Source organism: Neofelis nebulosa, chromosome 3 (assembly GCF_028018385.1).
Source record: "Neofelis nebulosa isolate mNeoNeb1 chromosome 3, mNeoNeb1.pri, whole genome shotgun sequence".
In the NCBI taxonomy this organism is placed as follows: Eukaryota; Metazoa; Chordata; class Mammalia; order Carnivora; family Felidae; genus Neofelis; species Neofelis nebulosa.
The window spans coordinates 57511543-57534771 of NC_080784.1; the positions used below are offsets into that span (position 1 = coordinate 57511543).

The 23229-nt window shown below is 35.9% G+C and overlaps 1 protein-coding gene across 3 annotated transcripts in view; it reads right to left on the bottom strand.

The window, feature by feature from the left end:
* Positions 1 to 23229, bottom strand: part of GALNTL6 (polypeptide N-acetylgalactosaminyltransferase like 6) — a 1200276-nt gene that overhangs the window by 787571 nt on the left and 389476 nt on the right. The gene's annotated exons all lie outside the window — the stretch shown is intronic.

Here is a 23229-nt window from a genome sequence, read left to right on the forward strand (position 1 = left end):
AAGTTTATGATATTATTTGTGAATTTTAAGCCATGTAATCATATAGAAGAATGAAATCACTTTAACAACTTGACCATATTTTCTCCTTGGTAACTAGACATCCTTGTAATAGCTTTTTTTCTAGAATAGACAGGGGAACGAGGGGGAAAAAAAAAGAAAAGAAACAGAAAAACAAAGAACTCGAGAATTTCTGCAGTCTAATGTTTCTCGTGTATTTTCAGCAATTATTTATGCTTGAAAAATTGTTTCTTCGTATGTCTTCCTATAACTTTCACACAAAGCTAAAAAGAATAAATCCTTTCTTCTACATAACAGCCATCTAATTATTTGAAGTCAATGGTTCTTCAGGTTTTCATGCAGATATGATTACTAGAGACTTCATCATCCATGTCACTCTCCATCTATTAACACCCATTCTCAGCTGTGATGTCTAGGTAGTGTCTGACCAAACCAAGAAGAGGCAAATTTAACTCTTTTGTTCTGAAACCAATATTTCTGTCAAAGCAGTCACCAAATATACTCTCTGTTCCTACCTATGTTTTTTTAATATATGATTATGTCTTATGGTCTTAGGGGTGAAATAACTCACAGAGTTTCATAGCTTTGTGAAGTATAAACAATATACCATCAAAATTCTCACTAATGTTCTTCAGAAAAATACCAAGTGGTGCAAATGTGACAAGGCCCCTCAGCAGGTTTGGCTCTGCTGAAATTCAGACATTTCTTGAGGATTATTTATATTTCTATGATATTTCCCACTGCATAATGAAATGAATTGTTTCCAGCTTCATAATGAAATGTTTTATTTAGTTATGCCTTAGAAACTCAGTATTTTTAGTTATACATTGGTTATATATCAATTTTTTTTGCATTCCAAAATCCCAGTTCTGCTCTATAATTCTATGGTTTTACATTTAGAGCAATGATTGATTTACTAAACTAATTAAAAGTGGAAAGAAAGTGGGGCGCCTGGGTGGCGCAGTCGGTTAAGCGTCCGACTTCAGCCAGGTCACGATCTCGCGGTCCGTGAGTTCGAGCCCCGCGTCAGGCTCTGGGCTGATGGCTCGGAGCCTGGAGCCTGTTTCCGATTCTGTGTCTCCCTCTCTCTCTGCCCCTCCCCCGTTCATGCTCTGTCTCTCTCTGTCCCAAAAAAAAAAAAAAAAAAAAAAAAAAAGTTGAAAAAAAAAAAAGTGGAAAGAAAGTAGAAAAAAATACAAAAGAATACTTTTCATAACCTTAAACTTACTGAGGAAAGAAAACAAGACAGTATTCTTTAAGGTAAGTCTCCAATGATAGCCCAACTTCCAGTATATACAGGTCAGGGGACCTACTTGTAGATCTCTTGAGTTCACTGCATAACATCCAAATGCTATTGATAAGAATTGCACAAAGAGCTAAAATATCATAATTCAACTAATTATAGCCTCCCCTTAACACTCAGTTTCCTTTAAGAATTGGAGAAGCCTCTAAACAAGCATAGGGTACAGGGAAACTTCTATAAATAATATAGAATGAATATATATTCTAAAGAGTGGATGTTAATACAAAGTACTGTGGTTTGGGAATAGTTCTAAGAAACTTAATGTGTATCACACACTTATAATGTGCCGGGCCCTATTTTAAGGCTTTACATTAACTAATGTAATTAATCTCTGAAAACCCCATTAGACGGAAGATAGTTACATCCCCTTTTTATCTGAGGAAACTGAGGCATATAATATTTAATACGTCAGAAAGTTCAAGGTCACACACAGCTAGTAACATGCAGAGCGGGAGTCTTTATGTCCTTAGTCTGGCTCCAGACCTGGTATTAACAACCATACAAACAGCTTCTTGGAAAGAAGAGTTGTCTTGGCTGTGCCAAAGGTCAATTTAGGAAAGGGGAGCAAATGCTCACCCTCTTCAGAAAAGGTTGCCCAAACTGTGATTAAAAATTAACATTTCCAAACAGAACTTTGGAAGCTTCCTCTACTTGCTGGAATAAATTTCCGCTTGCTCTTTCAGCAAAGGGCACTACCGTCCACCCATCTCTTTCACTGTCTCTCCTGACAATGACAAAAGCATCCCCACTTGGTTCCCCAGGGTTCCCCATCGTCCTTCTATAATCCATTCTCCACAAATATCCAAGGTAGGCTTTTCAAAACATAACTCAAATCATGCACTCTTCACTTAAGGCCATTTAGTGAATTAATTCACTGCCCTTAGATTGAAATCCAAAGTGCTCACCAAAACTTAGGAGACCCTGGCTGAGAGTAAGCAAATGATACACATTAAGTTTCTTAGGACTATTCCTAAACCAGAGTGTTTCCTATTATAACCCACTGTCATTTAGAATACATATTGATTCTCTCTTACTTATAGAAGTTTTCCCATACCCTATGCTTGTTTAGAGTTTTCCTCAGTTCTTAAAGGGGGACAAGTACTGTTTCAGTGACTAAAAGATGACAGACAGAGTGAGAACCAAGTTGATAAGAAGCTATAATTAGACCCTATGCGACCCTATAATCAATGATTCCAAGCTTTTCCCACTGCCTGGCGTGCTCTTTTGGCAACTATTCATACAGCTGTCTCTTTTCTCATCATTCAGGTTGCACTTCAATTGTCACTTATTAAAAAATGCCTGCCTACTCCCAACCTTATCCAAAGTAGTCCCCTCTGTTACAATGCACCACATCACTTCTATCACCTATCATTCTCTGAAATAGCTTATCTTACTCATATCGACAATGCCAGTACAAATTACTCATACAGTTATAAAGGAAAAATACATATGTATCCACTCATCCAGGACTGCTGAGAACATTCATTATAAGAGAATATGTTTTTTCATGAAACGCCTTAAGCATCTGGCTATTGTCTTTTCCTCACTGTGTCCCTCCTTCCATTATGTTCTGTGGTCTCCTACTATCTCCCTGCACCCACATCATTTGGGCAGTTTTTTTCTCAGATCATCACTGTTGACAAGCTGAAGAAATACAACTGTCCTTGTACTTCTGCTGAGACCCAGTGGGAACAGTTAAAGGATGCTTAAATGTTTTTTCATCAGATGTTCGGTTAAGGGGTGTCTGGGTGGTTCAGTTCATTAAGTGTCCAACTCTTGGTTTCAGCTCAGGTCATGATCTCACAGTCCCTGGGTGGGGCTCTGTGCTTACAGCGGGAGTCTGCTTGGGATTCTCTGTTTCCCTCTCTCTGGCCCTCCCCCAGTGTGCTGCCTGCCCACCCCCCCCCAACACACTGTCACTGTCTCTCTCAAAATGAATAAATTTAATAAAAAAAATTTAAAAAGGATATTCAATTCAATCCTTTTTGTTTCTATAGTAAATCTCCAGATATTTTTTGTTTCCTTTTTTTGTTGTTGATTTTTTTTTTTTCCTCTGGAAATACCAGTTACAGCCTTATACACATAAATGGGAAAGGAAAAACACATTTTTCTTCTGACAACTTCAATCCATTGATGGTAGAGCTGGTGGAGGTACAAAAGCAGCAAGATGAAGCGCTGTGGACAGCTTCTGAGAAGAAGATGTGAAGATGTCTCTGGAACAGACTTCCAACTAAAGAACAAACGTCACAGACGCAGAGTAACTCCTTTGGTAACACTGCCTACTAAACCCTTCAGAGTGTACCTTTGAATTTGTGAGTGGGACTGGAAGTAGGGAGAGAGAAGAAACAAAAGATGAGCATCTTCCCTTTGTCACAATGGTCCTGTGACCTAACTTCGATATCATCCATCTCACAATACGTGGATTAGCAAGATGTCAATCTGGAGCTAGGTCAGCCCTGGCCATCTTTTCAATTGCCCAAGCAGGTCCTAATAGGCCAAATAAGTGGACGGTGGCACAAGTTTCAGCTTAGGAAAAAACTCACCTTCATTTCCATAATCTATCTCACACCACAGCTAAAGTCTTCATCTGGAAACTTCTATGCTGTGTCTGCTATCGTGTAATTTTTCCCAATTAATTTTTTCACATCCTCGATTTTTTTTCACTGACTTTATTTTTTATGCATTCATTGATCTATGTATTGACAACGTGTAATGGGTTATGTTTTATATTTGTTACTAAAGATACAAAAATGAATATAATTTGTGAGTTTAAGGAGCTCAGTTCTAATGTTGGAAAAGGTATAAAAGCTGGCAATGTCGTACACCTAGAGGTTGTTAACTATATGATTTTGGTGTTAGCAAAAAATATATCTTGATTTTTAAGGAACTAAATATTAACATTTCCTTCAAAAATGGAGATAAGTCATAAGCCATAGAATTAGGACTTCTGACTTTTTCATCAATAGAAATTACAAATATATTTCTCACCTTACAGCTATGTTGAAATATTGATTATCCCCTCTTCAAATTACAGTAGGTATTAAACCCATCACTAGATCTTAGTAACGGAGCACAATGATTACTAAATCACTATTTTGATAATTCTGTTTCATATGTTTGCTTTCCTTTGTAATTTTATGCATTTTATTTTATGCACTTTAAAATTTAATTCTAAAAAGGGTCCATAAATTTTGCCAGACCACCATGTATGTCTTTGTCTAAGTACCCCCTGTCTAGGATAAAAATATAATTCATCAGCCCAACCAAGACACTTTTTTAAAATGAGAGGATAATTATAATATCATTAATAATTATTATTTAATGTAAATATTAACAATTAAAGGATAGCTGAGACTATTAAAACAGTTTTGGAGTTTACCTATATTAACTCTAAAATAAATGATAACAATAATAAGTATTACTATAGTAATAATAATAATAATAATAATAATAATAATAATAGTAAAAACATTGTTACCAGCCAATAAACATAAACAACCAGAAACAGGCATGCACATGAACGGAGGGAGACACTAGGTGATCTATGCATGCAGCCAGCTGTCTGTCCCTTCCTAGACTATCAGGCAGGTTGGATCCACGTGGCAATTCTGACTGTTTAATTGTAGACGAGAGAACCATGCACATTTTTACCATGCACTGCACACTTTAGCAATCCTTTAGTTATTATAATGATGTAACTAAAAAAATCATGGCACATAAATATACCTTTTATATATTTCTTTATTTTGATCCTTTTTAGGTTTATATTTCAGGACAAACATCTCCTCCTTTATGTAAAAAGCAACCTAATAAACTTCAAAATTTCTAAACTTTAGTTACATAAAGTCATTATTTTTTTTTTATTTAAAAAATTTTTTTTTAACGTTTATTTATTTTTTGACACAGAGAGAGACAAAGCATGAACGGGGGAGGGTCAGAGAGAGGGAGACACAGAATCTGAAACAGGCTCCAGGCTCTGAGCTGTCAGCACAGAGCCCGACGCGAGGCTCGAACCCACGGACCGCGAGATCATGACCTGAGCCGAAGTCGGCCGCTTAACCGACTGAGCCACCCAGGCTCCCCTAAGTCATATTATTTTTAATACAGGATTGAATATACTGTAGAATCTTCATGTTAATTTAGTTTAAAAAAATCTCTGTCAAGGTTTCACAGAGAAGTGAAAAGAGCACCAAACTTTAGATATCATGGGTTTGGGAATCGAATGCCAATGATTCCACATATTAAGCTGTAAGGTCTTGGAAAAATGATATAATATAGTTGGCTCTGACTCACCTCCCCCCACCCCGGTTTAAAAACGGAGGAATGGATGGGAGGTTAAATGACATAATATAGGAAAATTCCTCAGAATTCTGTCCAGCTTTTATGAGATTGATATCCTATATAACAAGGGTCTATAATAATTATTCTTAATTTCCCTAATATCTAAAACAGTACCATTATTCCTTAGTTGTTCTACTTAAAACCATAAGAGATGCCTTCATCTCTTTTTATCTCTTTTGCCTAATTTATCAAGTACTGTTCCTTTCTTGACAAAGCTTACAGATTCTTCCCTTTCTTTGCATTCCCCCAAAGACCACTCAAATATAAGTATATACTCATATCCTCAGAAATTATTGAAAATAATTACCAATTTATCTTCTCCCATAACAACATATCTAAATACATGTCCACATTTTTTTTTACTTTTTATTATATCATTTTAAAGGTATTTTACCTTTATTCTTTATCACTAATGTATGCTATTTAAAATATCTGACCTTCAATCTCAACATCAACTTTTTGCTTTTTTTCTCATCTAGTCAAAATTATACATTTTAATACTGGAAGACTATATTGCCAAAGTGTGCAGAGAATTTTGTGTCTCTTCATATGCCTTATCCTTGGTAATTTAATTCAACATAAACATATTATTTTCCTCTCAGCCCAATTTTGATTTTGCTACCTATCAAAACCAACTTAAGGTCTTATGCAGTTGGCCTTATTCAAATCAGTTTCATTTTATGAAAAAGTTTTTACAAGTTAATGTGTGTATGGTTGATGTTATATAACGATATTTCTGACATATGCATCAAGAAAATGGGTTGAATTGGCCGAGTAAGCCCCCTTAGATTCTACATTGGCACTGAGTGTTTGCAGTTCAAAGACACTGCCACTAGATGGTAATAATAGACCACATCGACTTCTAAGTACATTATCTAGATAACCTATTTTAGAGATAATCTCCCACATTAAGCTATTTTTAAATCTTTCTTCCAAAAATAATATTATCTATCACCTTTATGTAATCATACCTATATATCTAGGTAGGTATATCTATCTACCTACCTATGTACAAATGTATATTAAAAACATATGAAATTATTATTTCAATACTAATATTATTTCAAAAGTATAAAGATGTAGTAGATGTATTAAAATATTCCAACTTCCCATCCCTTTATTTATTCACTTACTCACTTACTTAATAACAAATATAATTCAAGACATTTAAAACTCACTGCACTAATATCTGTCTTTCTCCATTAGAAATTATTTGTCTTAATCGGAGAGTGCAACCTCAATTAAACTGCTCTTCATCTCTGCAGACTCAGCAGTGTCCATACAATTACAAGACTCTAGCAAATTTTTAACCATCAGTCTAGTTGCCAATGATGCTTTGAGGAATTGTAAGTATAAAAAGCCTGAAAGCTTTAATTAAGTAAGTAAGATATTTACATTACATAAGAGATGTTCTTTCTCACTAATGCCTGGCTCTTTACCTCATGGCTCTAACTAAATTAAGGTATTCTCCCACATGATAGTTGCTCTGCTTTTTAAATTCTAGAGAGTGGCAAGGCACCAAAGAGCATATCAGGTCCCATCACTTCTGCATCTTTTTTCCCACCACTCTCTTGGTCCTTTTCAAGCCTAGATTCATTTGGAACCAAGTGAGAATTGGTCACACCCTTCTTCTGCATTTGCAAGAAAATGGGGGCTACAATCAAAAAGTTAGCCTGGAGTAGTGGCTCATCACCACTGCCTTTTGGTAATTGATAATCCAATTAGATCAATTAATGTAATTGTTTCCTTTTACAGTAAGTGTCATTACATGTGCATTATTTTATTGTTTCAGCTAGTCTGCAAATTCCACAACAGATATTTTCTTTTAACTCCAGAAGCAACTAGGGCAACACTACAAAAGCATTTTCAACTAGCTGAATATAAAAAACAGCTTTTGTATGCTTCTATAATAACAAGAATTTTAGTGGAGATTTTTACCAAACCCAGTCCATTATTCTCAAGAAGTTTTTAAAAATAAAGTAAAACGTTAGGAGACAATGTTGTTGATCCAATTTCAAAGAATTTCTTTTTTCTTTATTCTCAGTAATTGAACAGAGTATTTACATATAAAATCTTTTGGGGGAAATAATGTTATGAAACTTAAAGCAGGTACTTTTCAATTCTCTTTCATAAAGTATGTTACTGACTAACATCAACAAAGTTTGCTTTCCATTGGTAAACAAAAAAGTAATCATCATTTCATGAGTGATTTCATGAGCACATACCCTATATGTCCAGCATTGTGTTAAGACTTTTATATGTAATAACTTACTTAATGCAACACTTTGAATTCAGCATTACAATCACCAGATTAACAATTAGGAATGTACTTTTAAAGTTTACCTCTCGGTAACAATTCTGATGTTACCATTGATGACATTCCCCTCTGCCAAAAGAAAACATTTAAGGACAATCACTTAAAATATTATGACAGACTGGCAAAACAAAACGGTAAATAAGTTAGATGTTATCATGCATTTACTTTTGTATTTATGAGTCTATTGAGATATAATGCTCTGAAATAGAATTAAACAAGATAAACTTCTATTCTACAGTAACTAATGCCAAAACTCACTATGTTACCTTCTTCATCAGTGCACAATCTCAAATGGCATTAGATTAGGAAGGGCAGAATGGATTATACAGGCAATTGTAAAACATTTTCGAGTATCATTTGTTAGTTCCATTCTACAACTTTTTCTTCGTATTGCTGACATTTGCAACCATGTAAATAGTCTCACACATTTAAAAAAAAAGCATCATTCATGATTTATAAATATACATCAACGATTTAAGGCAACAGGATTTCCTAAATGCAAGTAAAATCAATGTGCAGTCAGGAGTGGTGGTTCTAAAGTCTAACTTTAAATTAAAGATAATTAAAGTGGTGCCTTTTAACAACATGGGAAAAAAGTTCAAGTTTGGGAGAGATTTTGTTATGCTCATTGCAACACATATTAGTGAAACATCAATATAATTGAATGTAATTCAAGCAGACATTCAATTAAGCCTCTACTGCATCTAGAATATATTGAATTGACAGTTTCATCTAAATTACTGATACTTTTGAAGACATTAACTATTTGGATAAATAACTAGTGATTATATTTCCCTAAATCCTTTACTGTCTTAGAATTTCAAAGTTGCTTAACTTGTCTGGATTTTTGATTCCTCCAATGCCAAATGAGAAGAGTTGGACTAGTGGTTTTTAAAGTCTTTTGAAATTCCTAAAAATTAACTATCATCTGAATTATTGGAAGAGGAAACCATATGGAGGCATATGGCTGGTTGTGTTAGAAATTGAAGGAATAGTCTTTTCAACACAGTCAAAAAGTTCTGTTTTATTTTGGAATGCTTCAGGACTCTCCTACTATTTAAACAAGAAAGCAAACAAAATATAGTTTCTCTGGGGCGCCTGGGTGGCTCAGTTGGTTGAGCGTCCAACTTCGGCTCAGGTCATGATCTTGGAGCTCATGAGTTCGAGCCCCGCGTCGGGCTCTGTGCCGGCAGCTCAGAGCCTGGAGCCTGTTTCGGATTCTGTGTCTCCCTCTCTCTCTGCCCCTCCCCTGCTCATGCTCTGTCTCTCTCTGTCTCAAAAATAAATAAATGTTAAAATAAAATTAATTAAAAGCAAAATATAGTCTTTCTTTTGATGTAAATATGACCTATTCACTCAGAGTTTTGTGTGTTTTTTAAGTCACTATCATGTCTCTCTTGCAATGGAGAGAGAATCCTAAACTATCTTTCTTCAGTCTATACTTTTCTTTAATTGTAAGATATTCTATAGAAGTTTTGCTTGATGTCCATGTTGTACCAATCACTAGATAGCCACAGTAAGAATAAGACATAATCCTGTTATCAAGGGCTTATTACTTATTGGAGGAGACAGAATTCTTCTCAATTAATGAGTATAAATGAAATGATGAGAGAATTATCCAATATGAGGGCAGAAAAATCTGAGAGAAAATATTTTTGAGTGAAGCAATCAGGAAAAAAATTCACAAGGAGATCCTCATGCTTGGGGAATAATAATTGCTAAAAATTAGTGAGACTGCCTTTGTGCCAAGTAATACACTGAGCATTTTTTGTATACTGTATTATAATCCATGAGTTCCTATAAACATCATATTATATAGATGCAGTTCTTATTTTACCCATGTGATAATGAAGAAGCAAAAGATACTGTGGAAATAGACATGACCAGAAAAGACAGGTTTATTCATCTGCTCAACATATATTTATCAAATGCTTGTTCTATGCTAGGTCCTTTTCCAGGAGCTAAGGATAAAATGTTGACTATCATACTCTGCTCCCAAGAATTCCAATGTGGGGGTTGATGTGCATATAAATAAACTTCTGGTTATAACAAAGTTCATTTGATGTCATAAGGAATCAAAATAGCGTAGAGTGCCTTCAGTTGAGAAAAACAAAAACAGAGACGTCCCATAGGACGTGATACCTAAGGACCTGGAAGATGATGAGTTAGTTACAGGAAGAGGAAAAGAAACTACTAGGCTCCAGAGTAAGAAAAGGAACAACACCTTTTGGGAATTAAAGTAGTGCAGTACGGTGAGTACACGTACTAAATTAGTACAGAATGGTTTGGATATGATGCTTCAAAAGGCAAGTAGGCAGTGGAGGTTAAAGCGTCTTATAAGGATGACTATATGTTGGTTTGGTATTTCCAGAACAAGCCTAACATAATGTGAATATCACCTTTGTCCCCAAACAATTACTTAATGGCACCCTTTCACTCTCAAAAATTTCCTGCCAGATACTGAATTGTATGTATTAGAGGTTCTACGTGTGTGTGTGTGTGTGTGTGTGTGTGTGTAATGGGATGACACAAGGTCTTTAAACAGAGAATTGGCACAGATTTACATGTCAGAAAAGTCACTAACTGAAAAAACTGAGAATAGTTTGGAGAAAACATATATGGGCAGAGATGGTTACGCTCATCCCTATAGTGTAGAGATTTTGATAGAAATGAGCTGCCCAGTTAAGAACTATTCTCCAAACTTCCTATACAACTCTAGTATTCCTTCTTCCCCCACCTGCTTGCTTTAGGTCAGTGTCCAGGACAACCTTCGAAAATGCTTCGAAGATGCATTTCACATCTTCAGTTACTGAATGAGTCATTAAGCAAAAGACACAGATACTGCCATTCTCACTGGACTTTACATGAGCAAACTGTACTTCAGATGAGCTAAAAACAAACCACTGATTTTTTAAAGCCTGAAGACTACAGGGTTTATGTGTAATAGCAAGTAGCACTACCCTCCTACAATAAGACTAATGACAAATCATTTATAAGGCTATTGCAGTAATCCAAGTAAGAGGTAATGTTGATGTCAGAACTGAAAAGGACATAAGTGAACAGTTACAGCAAAAATGGTATCACGTTTGCCCCTAACGTGTTTTAGTTTGAGAACCTGAGTAGTCTAATGAATAGGAGGGGAATTTAGGGAATAGGAGAATAAAGGGTTTGAGAAAAGGAAAAACACTGAGTTCAGTTTAGAATAAGTTTGAGTTGCACTGGTTATCCAAATGAAATGTCTATGAAGCATCTGTAAATTATGTTCTGCAGAATGAGAGACAGAAGGAGTAGAGAAAGGGAGATGACATCCATTTCAGGCATTTTAAGTACTGATTGTTTCTTTTTCTTTTTCAATACATGTCTACAAATTATCTGCATATCAACATATGGTCTCTCTTTCGTGCACAAATGGAGACTGATCTATCTTTTGAACACATGAGAAATTTGCTATTTGTGGATCCAAGACTAGGGAGGAAATTTAGTTTTTTGAAATTTAATTTATTTATATTCAATTGAGAATGCTAAAATATCTATTGAGCTAGGATTTTTACTGAGGGCAATGTAAAATATTGAAGGATTCTTAGAATAATCACTCTGGCAACAATGTAGTAAATGGACAGCAAGGAGCTAGCAGTTCAGGATCTCAGCCATAAAGGGCTTCACTAGGATAGTGGAAGCAGAAGAAAAGGGACACACTGGTGAGATGTAGAAAATGGTAAGTATCAACAGGAAACACTGCAAGGTTGCAAGGATATACTTTTGCACCCAGGATTGTCTCCAAGCACTAGAATGTGACCCACTGTCTGAATATGCAGAAGTCTCTTCCCTCCATCCAGGCTCAAGTGCTGTCGGTTAAATGATCCACTCAAGCAGGAAGAGGAGTTCCAGGTCATCTCTGCTACCTTTGTAATCAGTTGGGGGTTTTCAGCTGCCTGATTTAGCCCCCCAAATCCACTCAATTTTGGGGCGCCTGGGTGGCTCAGTCAGTTAAGCATCCGACTTCGGCTCAGATCATGATCTCATGATCTCATGGTTCGTATGTTTGAGCCCCATGTCGGGTTCTGTGCTGACAGCTCACAGCCTGGAGCCTGCTTCAGATTCTGTGTCTTCCTTTCTCTCTGCTCCTCCCCCACTTGTGCTCTCTCTCTCTCTCTCTCTCTCTCTCAAAAATAAACATGAAAAAAACCCACTTAATTTCAAGGTTTCATTATATTTTCTTTTGCATTTCTGAGCAATAATGTATAGCTAATATTTTAAAATTCTGATTTCTACCCAATTCAGTCCATTACTGAGTACAGAATTACCAATTGCTAAAAAACTGGTTATATTTCTGTGCCATATATTTATGAGCAATTCAAGAATTTCAATTACTAGCCTTTCTGAATGTGTTTTTATGTATGTGCGTGATTTTATTAACTTTTAAGGCATTATTAGTCTTGATATTTACTACATTTTTTTTTTTTTACTTAGATTTTACTTACCTTCTATTTGCTACAGCACAGTGATTTTTGACATTTTAATTCCATCCTTGGTCCTTGCACAGAGGTTATAGAGCATATGTACCAGCTGTCTCATCAGAACATGCAAGCAAAGGAATATTTGCCTTTTGATGTGGCTACGAGATTATGATAACCTGCCCTGCTGCTTTCATGTTATTTTGTGTTCAGTAGACAGTGCTAACTCTGTATCTTCTATTGTATTTCACAAATTACATGACTGATCATGTAAACAGTCCATATTTTTTATCATTGACACACTGCCCAAAGTTATGACTTCTTCTCTCCCTGTTTCTTCAACAAATGTTGTAAGGCCCACTGAATTTTTTCTTTCCTTCTCCTTGCATAAATTCATTACTTGATGCTTACAAACACTATTGGTATGCACATCTAATAAAAAACATGGCTGTAAAGATAGGCTTTTGCAGGCTCACCTTACCTCAGAGATGGTGAAGTTGATTTTGCCACATAAAAACCTGGGCTAATAGGAATTCAATTATCACTTAAGGAGGGTATGCTAGTGCAACAGACCTTTAAGCCAGGTTTGCTACCTTAGTATAATTTTACAAGCCATTTGTTTGTTTTACTGTGCTATGGTTACGGTAGTCTAAGTAAAAGTGTCTCGCAATGAGAATCGCAGAAAAGATTTTTGTTCTTAGGTGGTTTGGATTCGAATCTCAGCTTGCCTACTCATTAACTCTGTAACTATGGGCAAGATGCCTGACTATCTTTAGGTTCCTTACTTATATAATAGGATTTTTTGATGTTACAGTTTTGTCTGTAACTCTGTGGAATTCTTAGAACTATATTTAGCACATGATAAGCCTCAATAAATGTTAGCTAATATGATTTCTTTTGGATTTAGCTACTCAGCTGCAGAGATATTTTTTCTGACTTGATATTCTGGCATTACTTTGACTAAAGAAACATTTCAAGGCCCAAAGAAATAATTATATTAAAACAAGTTTAGACTTTGTACGCTTCCAGTTTAGACTGTTTACTCCTTTCTTCAACTTAAAAATGAGAAGCAGTTTTCCATTTAGAATTAAATCTTTACCTATACTCAGGTATAAAATAGCTCTGCTATTTTTAAATAATTTAATTGAAGGTACATGGCAAATGTAACCTCATATTATAATAAATGCTACCTTACTCCATTGCCTGGAGGTGAACTGAGTTACAATTTTAGCACCAAGTCCAAAAGTAGCACTGGGTCCATTAGAACAAATGATTTAGAATGTGTGACGTGGTACAGCGACCTCACATCAAGGATGTGCTTGGATGACTCCGATAGTAGTCATTCCAAAACTCCTTTGAAGCTAAGGTTTAGTTAACTAGGGGGGCTGAAGCATATCCAAAGTCAAGCATAGCAAAGAAAAAGCCATTGATGAAATCTTTTAAATTCCTGATTGGTCAATTACCAATTACAGTTGAAAACATTTACTCTGTCCCTTATAATGTACGTTGGATATTCACTATCCCCACAGATGGATTTTCATGGGGACAAGCACCATATTTGACTTCACTCACCACTGAATCTTTAGCACACATCAAATTATGTGGCCTCCACTAATATTTCTTAAATGAATTAATGGATGAATTGCAAGAAGTACTACAGGTTAAAATAGGTGTGGAATTGAAAGCGCCTCCCCCCCACTTTTTTAAACAAAATATATGGCTGTAATAGTGAAGATACAGAAAGGGAGCTAGAAGAGAGAAATATGGACTTGAGACTTTTTAAGATAGGTGAAACTCACCATGCTTAAATGAAGAGAAGGAGGCCACAGAGTACACGGTATGCAACACACACGCGTGCGCGCGCGCACACACACACACACACACACACACACACACGACTCTTGTTTGGGAAATGTTGCCAAACATAATTTCTAAGCCTCGCTTTTCTTACGTGTATCCTCTAAAAATAGTGGATTTATCTTAATCATTGTTGAATTGAGTACAAATGGTCTCAAACTCTATATGCATAACATCTTTTTACTGTGCTGTCTTTCTCAACTTTTCAGTATAATGGTTTGTTGCTCTTGAGATAATAGTTTGAAAAATCATGCAAGCTGTTGGAATATCTGCATGGTGATTATATGCTGAATAGCAGCTTGGGTTTTCTATTTCCATCTGCTTCAACTTAGTAAGAGGAAGAGGTATTATTATTATTATCATTGAATTATCTGAATTCCAAATTAGGAAACAGAAAAACTGCAGATAATCTTTAGATGAATAAAAATAACTTTGCTAAAAGGAAATTTTTGTTTTATATAATAAAGTCTTTTGAATTTAATTCCCTTCTCCATTTTAAAAGGGCAAGTTTATTCAAGTATTAATAATATGCTCATGTCTGTGACTAAAGAAACCATTTAAAAATAATAAATTAGTCTGCAAAGCTTTCAGCGTGTATTCTTTTGTAACATTTTGCATCTTAACATTTTAACATTCCAGTCTCCTTGAACAATGAAGGTAACCTGTCTCTGCTTATAATCACTACTTATTTCTAAGAATATGGGATACTTCGCTGACCTGAAACTCCTCCATTTGTTACAGAGCTAGAAACCAAGAAACTTAGGTTTCTGAGATCCAAAACGGACTTAATAATACAAGCAACTGGCCTCTTAGATACACTGTGCTTCCTGGTTTTCTGTGGGGTCTGTGTACTCTTTTGTTATCTATTATCTGGTACAATTGGTGCTTATTATTCATTAGATTTTAATGGAACTGTAGAGATTTTAGGTAATTGTTGGCTGATCTCTGATTTAAATTTAGTTCAGGATTGTTTCCCTTGCACAGTGTTTCTTCCCCTATCTCTAAAGTATACATAAAAGTTTAGGGGCACCTGGGTAGCTCAGTCCGTTAAGCATCCAACTCTTGATTTTGGCTTAGGTCATGATCTCACAGTTTGTGGGATTGAGCCCCACATCAGGCTCTGTGTTGACAGTGAGGAGCCTGCTTGGGATTCTCTCTCTCCCCCTCTCTCTCTGCCCCTCGCCTGCTCGTTCCCTCTTTATCTCTCTCTCTCAAAATAAATAAACTTTAAAAATATTTTTTAAAAAAGTATACATAAAAGTTTAAATCTTATCATATTGTAATCTCTCATAAGGTGGAGTTTATAATTCATTTTTTCCAAAATTATAAAGCATTTTCAAATAAGGAAGTCCTCAGCCCTCCTGAAATCATGGCAAACAAGAAAGAATATGATGCATGGATTTGGTATTAATATTGCCAGCTTGAATCTGTACATTTATGTCAAACTTTTGCTGGGATTTAAGGGTAGACCTATGAAGAATAAAATGTGCCTTTCAAAAGCATGGAAGCTTCTAACTACAAGTTCCCATGCACCAAATGCCCCACTGTTGCTCACTACATTCCAGCAATGTTGTTTTCTATCATTTCCTCAACAGGATATCCAGGTGGCAATCTTTCCCTCCCCAGAACTCCTTCCATCTGCCAGGAATGGTTGGCCACCATCTCCACCTGAATCCTATTTACCCTTCAGGTATCTGCTTAGGTATTGTTTGCTCAGAAGGGACCTCCCAGATTTTATAGTCTAAATTAGGACCCTAGGATACTAGCCTATCAACCCTGTAATTTTCCTTCGGATCACTTCAAGCATCTATATCTATTAGCATTATTCAGTGCAGATAGAGTCCAATGTCTTTTTCATTTCTCCTTAAGTCCCAAGAGGGTCTCGTCTCTTTTGTTTTCACTGTATCCCCATTGCTGAGGACTGCATTTGTGGCCTGGTAGTTAACATATATTCACTGAAAAAATAAATGATCAAACATGAGGATAGGTGCTTTTCATGGTGGAAATTTCTGTGCAGAATGGACAAATATAATGATAATGCAAATATAATGCAAATATTTCCCTTTTCTTATTTTATCTTTGAAAGCATTAGGAAATTTTTGTCTTCTCTTGGGAATCATGAAACCATATGTGAATACTAGGATTTATGTTGCATTGGTTTCTGAATTTTATATGCTTTACTTCATTATATTTGCAATTCTTTACTCATAGCCGGTGCATGCAAATACTTCTCTAGTGAATGCTCAGTGATTTAAGATGTATCAATATAACTTCAGTCTCAGAAACCAGAACTTATCTCACTCATCATGCAGAAAAACTAGAAGCTTTATGTTCTGAAGGATGAACTGACCTAGGCAATCGGCCTATCTCTATAAAGACTTTGTATATGAGGAAGAAAATATGGAATCACATAATGTGTTCTAAAGAATAGCAATGAAGGAAAAGTAATTTAACTATCTTACCTTGGTGATAATAAAAATATGAACTTAATATTGAAAAAAAATTCCATGAATATACATAAGCAAAACAGGACAAACATAATCTTTACCACTCCAAAGAGCATTTTAAAAGTGAGATTTGTCATCCAAGTTAAATAAATAGCATAAAAGTATTTAATAATTCATCATTCATATTAATGCCACATAATTATCAAAGGCCATCAGTGATATCCATTATCCTTAGTGAATGTGTCAAAAATGAACTCTTGGCCCCTAAATTGTGCCTGAACAAGACAGATAAAGGTTATTTTCTTCATCTGAAATTGTCACTGTAAAGGTTAAGGGGGACAGATTCTGCAAACCTTTGATAGCAACTTGCTTGTCAAGGAGCAGAATTTCTCATGAGACACTACTCTGATGGCCTTAAATCAGGAATTGAAATCTTTTCAAATATAATTGGTGTGTATTGAAAAATCTGACACCAATACAAATGAACTTGAGTCATTTTGATTACTTTTCTTGAAAGAGCTGTTGGATAATTAAATATTTAATTTTTGCAAAAAGCTCATTTTGAGCAATAATTCTTCAGTGGAACAAACTAAGTGCGTCTGGAAGATGCAGTAATTTTTAAATGTCCTATCACTCAGATTAAGAAATAGACACTCCAAAGCGCCCCTTCTAACAATTAAGCATTTATCCTAAAAGATATTGAAATCTTACGTTTCACACTGGATTTTTTTTCTTTAGTAGTATGATATGAACATAGGAATGTAAAATATCACAAAAATTTTATGTTTTGTTAAAATATTATAAATTAAAACTACAGCAGAGTTCTGGAATCAGTGCCTAAGCATTTTACATGATAAGAGACATAACATCCAGCTGTGTTTAATTGATAAACACAATGTTAAAAGATATTATAAATTAAATGTGTATTCGGTTAATATTCTACTTGGTGGTAAGGTACCCATTTTTTAAGGAATTGTCAAACGTTTAATTGTTTTTGAGATTTCTTTTAAAATTTTTTTAATGTTTTTTTCTTTATTTATTTTTGAGACAAAGAGAGACAGAACAGGAGCAGGGGAGGGGCAGAGAGAGAGGGAGACACAGAATCCGAAGCAGGCTCCAGGCTCTGAGCTGTCAGCACAGGGACTCGAACTCACGGACTGTGAGATCATGACCTGAGCTGAAGTCAGCTGATTAACCGACTGAGCCACCCAGGCGCCCCTAGAGATTTATTTTACATAACATAAAATTAACCATTTTAAAGTGAGCAATTCAATGCCCTTTAGTGCATTTGCAGCATTACACAACCACTGTTATCTAGTTCCAAAACAGTTTCAACACCCCAAAAGGAAGCCTATACCCATTAAGAACATAATCTCCATTCCTACTACCACTCCCTCCAACCCCTGGCAACCACTAATCTGTATTCTGTTTCTGTGGATTTACCTATACTGAATATTTCATATAATTGGAATCATATGTGAGCTTTGTATTTGGCTTCCTTCACTAGCATAATGCACTAGAGGTTTATCTACATCATAGCATGTATCAGTACCTCATTTCTTTTTATGAAGAATAATATTCATGGCACATATGTATCACAATTTGTTTATGCATTCATCTGATGATGGCCAGTCAGACTGTTTCCATTTTGGGGCTGTTATGACTAATGCTGTTATGAGTGTGGGTGTATATGTATTTGTTTGAGTGCTCATTTTCAATTCTTTTGGATACACACCCAGGAGTCGAATTGCTGGGCCATATGATAATTCTAAGTTTAACTACTTGCAGAACAGCTGAATTGTTTTCTACAGAGACTGAAGTATATTACATTCCCAACAACACTGTGCAAGAGTTCCATTTCTCTACATCCTTGCTAACACTTGCTATTTTTCATTAAAAAAAATTATATCTATCCTTGTGGTTGTGAAGTGTCATGTCCTATGATTTTGATTTGCATTCCCCAAGTGACTAATGATATTGAGAATATATCCATATCTTCTTTGGCAAGGTGTGCCAATTTCTTTTTATTTTTTTCTTGATTTTTTTTTTTTAACATTTATTTATTATTGAGAGACAGAGAGAGACAGAGCATGAGCAGGGGAGGGGCAGAGAGATGAGGAGACACAGAATCCGAAGCAGGCTCCAGGCTCTGAACGGTCAGCACAAAGCCCGATGCAGGGCTCAAACCCATGAACCATGAGATCATGACCTGAGCCGAAGTCAGACGTTTAACCGACTGAGCCTCCCAGGCGCCCCAAAAGTGAGCCAATTTCTAATTGTTACAAAATTTTTCAAGATAGTCTGCTCTTGCCTTTGTATCAATCAGTAATTTTAATTCTCTAATAGGCCTTCACTTATAACACCTTATGCCATTTAAAAAAATAATATAAGATAAACAAATTATCTTCATTTCATCTTATCAAAGATTCATACAGAATCCCTTCCTCCTTCTGGGAAATTTTAATGTTTACCATGTACTCTCTAGCATTAGTACAGTTGAGATACTTATGTAATTCTGTAGCCAACATGTTAATGGTTTCCTACAATGTTATATTATTTTACTCAAGTAGTAAAATTGTATATCAAGTGCCATATTAATTTTCAACACTCTCAGGAAAATCCTTTGGGGTTAAACTAAAGTCTGTCAGTAGTGAAAAAATAAATGGGGGAGGATATAATTTAGCAGTTACTCTAATTTACTAAAGTTGTGAAATTCATTTATTAAGTGGACATCTTTCAGATTTACTAAAATAACATAAAACCTAATAATCTGAACTATGCTTAGGCATTACCATATATACAGTTATAAAAATGCCTTATCAAAAAGACGAGATGTTATCTGTTGCCAATTCAGAGAACTGGAAAGAATTTTGCTATTTCTTTGATGACAGGAAAAAATTTAAAAGAATCTTTAGGTATTAACTGAACAAAATTACATACACACATGTGATATGTGTTGCAGATATTAAAATAACATGATTGAGGGTTAGGGTACAATAATCTGCATATTTCCTTAAAAGAGGTGTCAGTAACTTTGGCTTAAAATACACAGGGTTTTGTCCCACCAGCCATATTCACTGTTATAGTAAAAAAGCCTGAACTGCCATGTTTTTCTCATATAAAGTCTTCCTAGATGCCATCATTATTTGAGTGTGCAACTCTTGCCTAATACTTGAGTCTTCAAATCCTATTCCATTCTTCTTCTATTGAATAACAGAAGTGTCATCTGAGAATTGGCCTCAGCTCAAGGCATGGGACTGCTTCTTCTAATTGTAGTCCATTTGTATTGCTGGCAATTGGTTTCGGAACAACACACAACCCAGCTTTATCTAATTTCATGGTAGAAGAAGCGTGCTACAATGTTTTCAGAAACTGAGAAGAACTATGAGAGATCTGAGATTTTATTCTACTTAAAAATAAAAAGTTTTCCTGCCACAGGTTTTTCAGATGGTGCCAGAAGACATGAGACCATTAGCTCAGAGACAAACGAATGGATTACTCATGACACAGCAGACAGCATAAGCTTCATATTCCTATCTGTTCCTCTTGCCCCCTAAATCCCACAGGCGAGAGGTGGAGGTAGGCTCAGCTGAATGCTGCACACACAGCCGGTCTGTGTCACAGCTGAGAAATGCTGATTTTAGGAAATCCCTAATCTCATGAAAGAAACCACTAGCAATCTTGAACTATCTTTGCCCTGGTGGAAAATATTATCTTTGTTACCCTGGTCAGAAGACAAACCACCTTCGCTCAGAGAGAAAGGCACAGTCTCTGTTCTCCAAGAACATACAAACAACACTGAAAAACAATTTTTAACAACAAAATAACTTAACTATATTTTAAAAGAAAATATGCCAAAACATGAGAGATTCACTAAGAATTGTCTTTCAACTGGTATTTGCTTATGCCCATTAAGTGAGAGGAATGGCCAGTCTCACACTGCCATGGGATTTAACCTAGGGCTCAAGCCACCCTAATGGTCTCAGAAATCATCTTGTGGCAATGAGGGAAACAATGCAGCCAATGCTGTTGACCACAGAAGAAGATGGAAATGATCGGAGTCCATGCTTACATTGTTGAAACAGTAATCCACCAATCCTGAAGCCCACCTGTCATTTGGACTCCTGCTCTGTGAATAATAGACTACATATTTTTTAACCTGTTTGAGTTAGTCATTCCAAAGAGCAGCTCACTGATAGGTTCTGACAGCTAAATTTACTCTGTTTCCTCTCAGCATCTTTCCCTAGGGTTATTTCTATTCCCGCAAATGATACCTTAGGAGTGGTTGTGGAAAACACAGGGATACCATGGGACTCTAATATTACTCATTACTGCTATCTTGTTGGGTTGGGGGAAGGTGGGCAAATAGAAAAGCATGCTTGGGACTGTACAAAGCTGGCCCAATTTTGTTTGACAAATATTTATTGATTGAACAAAAGGGATATTTAGAATATCCTGATACAGGCATTTTGGTTTTCACAAAACAAACTAAAACAAATGTGTATAAATGGATATTAGATCTTAAAGGACTAGGTTTTACAGCAAATCAGATTGCCATCTATCAATGAGAATCAATAAAAGGACAAGTCTTTTATTTTTTTTAATTTTTATTTATTTACTTTGAGAGAGAGAGAGAGAGAGAGAGAGAGAGAGAAGAGGAAGGGGCAAAGAGAGAGGGAGAGACAGAATCCTAAGCAGGCTCTGCACTGTCAGTACGAAGCCCGAAGTGGGGCTTGAATGTGGGGCTCAATGCAGGGCTCCATCTCATGAACCATGAGATCATGACCTGAGCTGAAATCAAGCATCTGATGCTTTACCTACGAAGCCACACAGCTGCCCCCAAGGGACCAGTCATTTAGTGTGAATACTTAGGAAACTATATATCCACTTCCCAAAGTAAGGATATTTTCTTTGAATTACAAATAGTCCTGATTAATCTACTTATAAAAATTCATAGAGGGGTGCCTGGGTGGCTCAGTCAGTTGAGCGACTGACTCTTGGTTTTGGCTCAGGTCATGATCTTGAGGGTTGTGGGTTCGAGCCCCACATTGGACTCCACATTAACCTGCAAAGCCTGCTTAGGATTCTCTCTCTCTTTCTCCCTCTGTCTCTGCCCCTCCCCCATTCATGCACATGTGCTCTCTCTCTCAAAATAAATAAATAAACTTAAAAAAAGAGAAATTCATAGAAGAATAAGAAGAGGCCTAATGATATGATTAGGCCTAGTAATATGATACACTGATGATGAATATATTTTTGTGAAAATACGAAGTACAAATTTATACTTTCACAACAGTCTTTGATATTTAAAATAAAAGCATTTTTCAAAAATATATTTATACAGACCCACAGATAGCATATATTAGGGAACTTGCTCTGTCTTAATTTTCTGAGAAATTGGTTGATCTAGTCTACTGAATAGATATTCTCTTAGGAAATGGAGCATTATGTCTATACAATCAATCCTGTTTATCACCCTGGAATTTTGCAGCTGGGAACTATTTAAATTTTTTTTAACATTTTATTTATTTTTGAGACAGAGAGAGACGGAGCATGAACGGGGGAGGGGCAGAGAGAGAGGGAGACACAGAATCGGAAGCAGGCTCCAGGCTCTGAGCTGTCAGCACAGAGCCCTACGCGGAGCTCGAACTCACTGACCGTGAGATCGTGACCTGAGCTGAAGTCGGACGCTTAACCGACTGAGCCACCCAGGCGCCCCTCAGCTGGGAACTATTTAAACGATATATTTTGTTAATATTTATTAGTCCTCTGTGGATGAATTAAAACGGAGTCTTTGGACTTATATATCTGAGGAAGATTACATTCTGTCTGAACCTAAACACATTACTGCACGAAGCAGCTCACATCTCTCTTTACCAGACTGTTTTATAAGACATGGTATGTAAAGCCTTCCCAGCCTTCAAGTACTTCTGAGTCTATGTGATGCAGTGGTTCCCTGGATACATTCAAAGAAAACAGCACTCAAAGAGCAAGCATTTACTTAATGCTTATGATGCATTTGTCAGGCAGTATTCCAATACCTATTATCTTTGATCCTTATAACAATTTTGTAAATCCTGCTTTTTGCATTATAGATGAGGAAACCTAGGTGCAGAGTCAAATGCCAGAAAGCTCATAAATCACAGTGCCAGGTTAAGCCTTTAGATACAAGGCTCATTTACTTTCCTTTACACCAACTAATACCTTAAAAGAAATCTGATTTTTTTAAAATGAGCATTAAGTTCCTTTTAGTACTAATGTCGTAATTTGTATCATTTAATGACATAGTCACAATGATTTCAAAGGGCAACCTTGAAGGTCTCTACAAAAGTGATTTGATGGAATAGAAACATTTCTACATGACTCTTATGCAGCCTATTTAGTAGTATCTACACACACACACACACACACATACACATACACACGTACGTACATATATATGTTTACTATCAGTTTGAGGATTAAGTGAATATAAAAATATTTGTGTCTAGT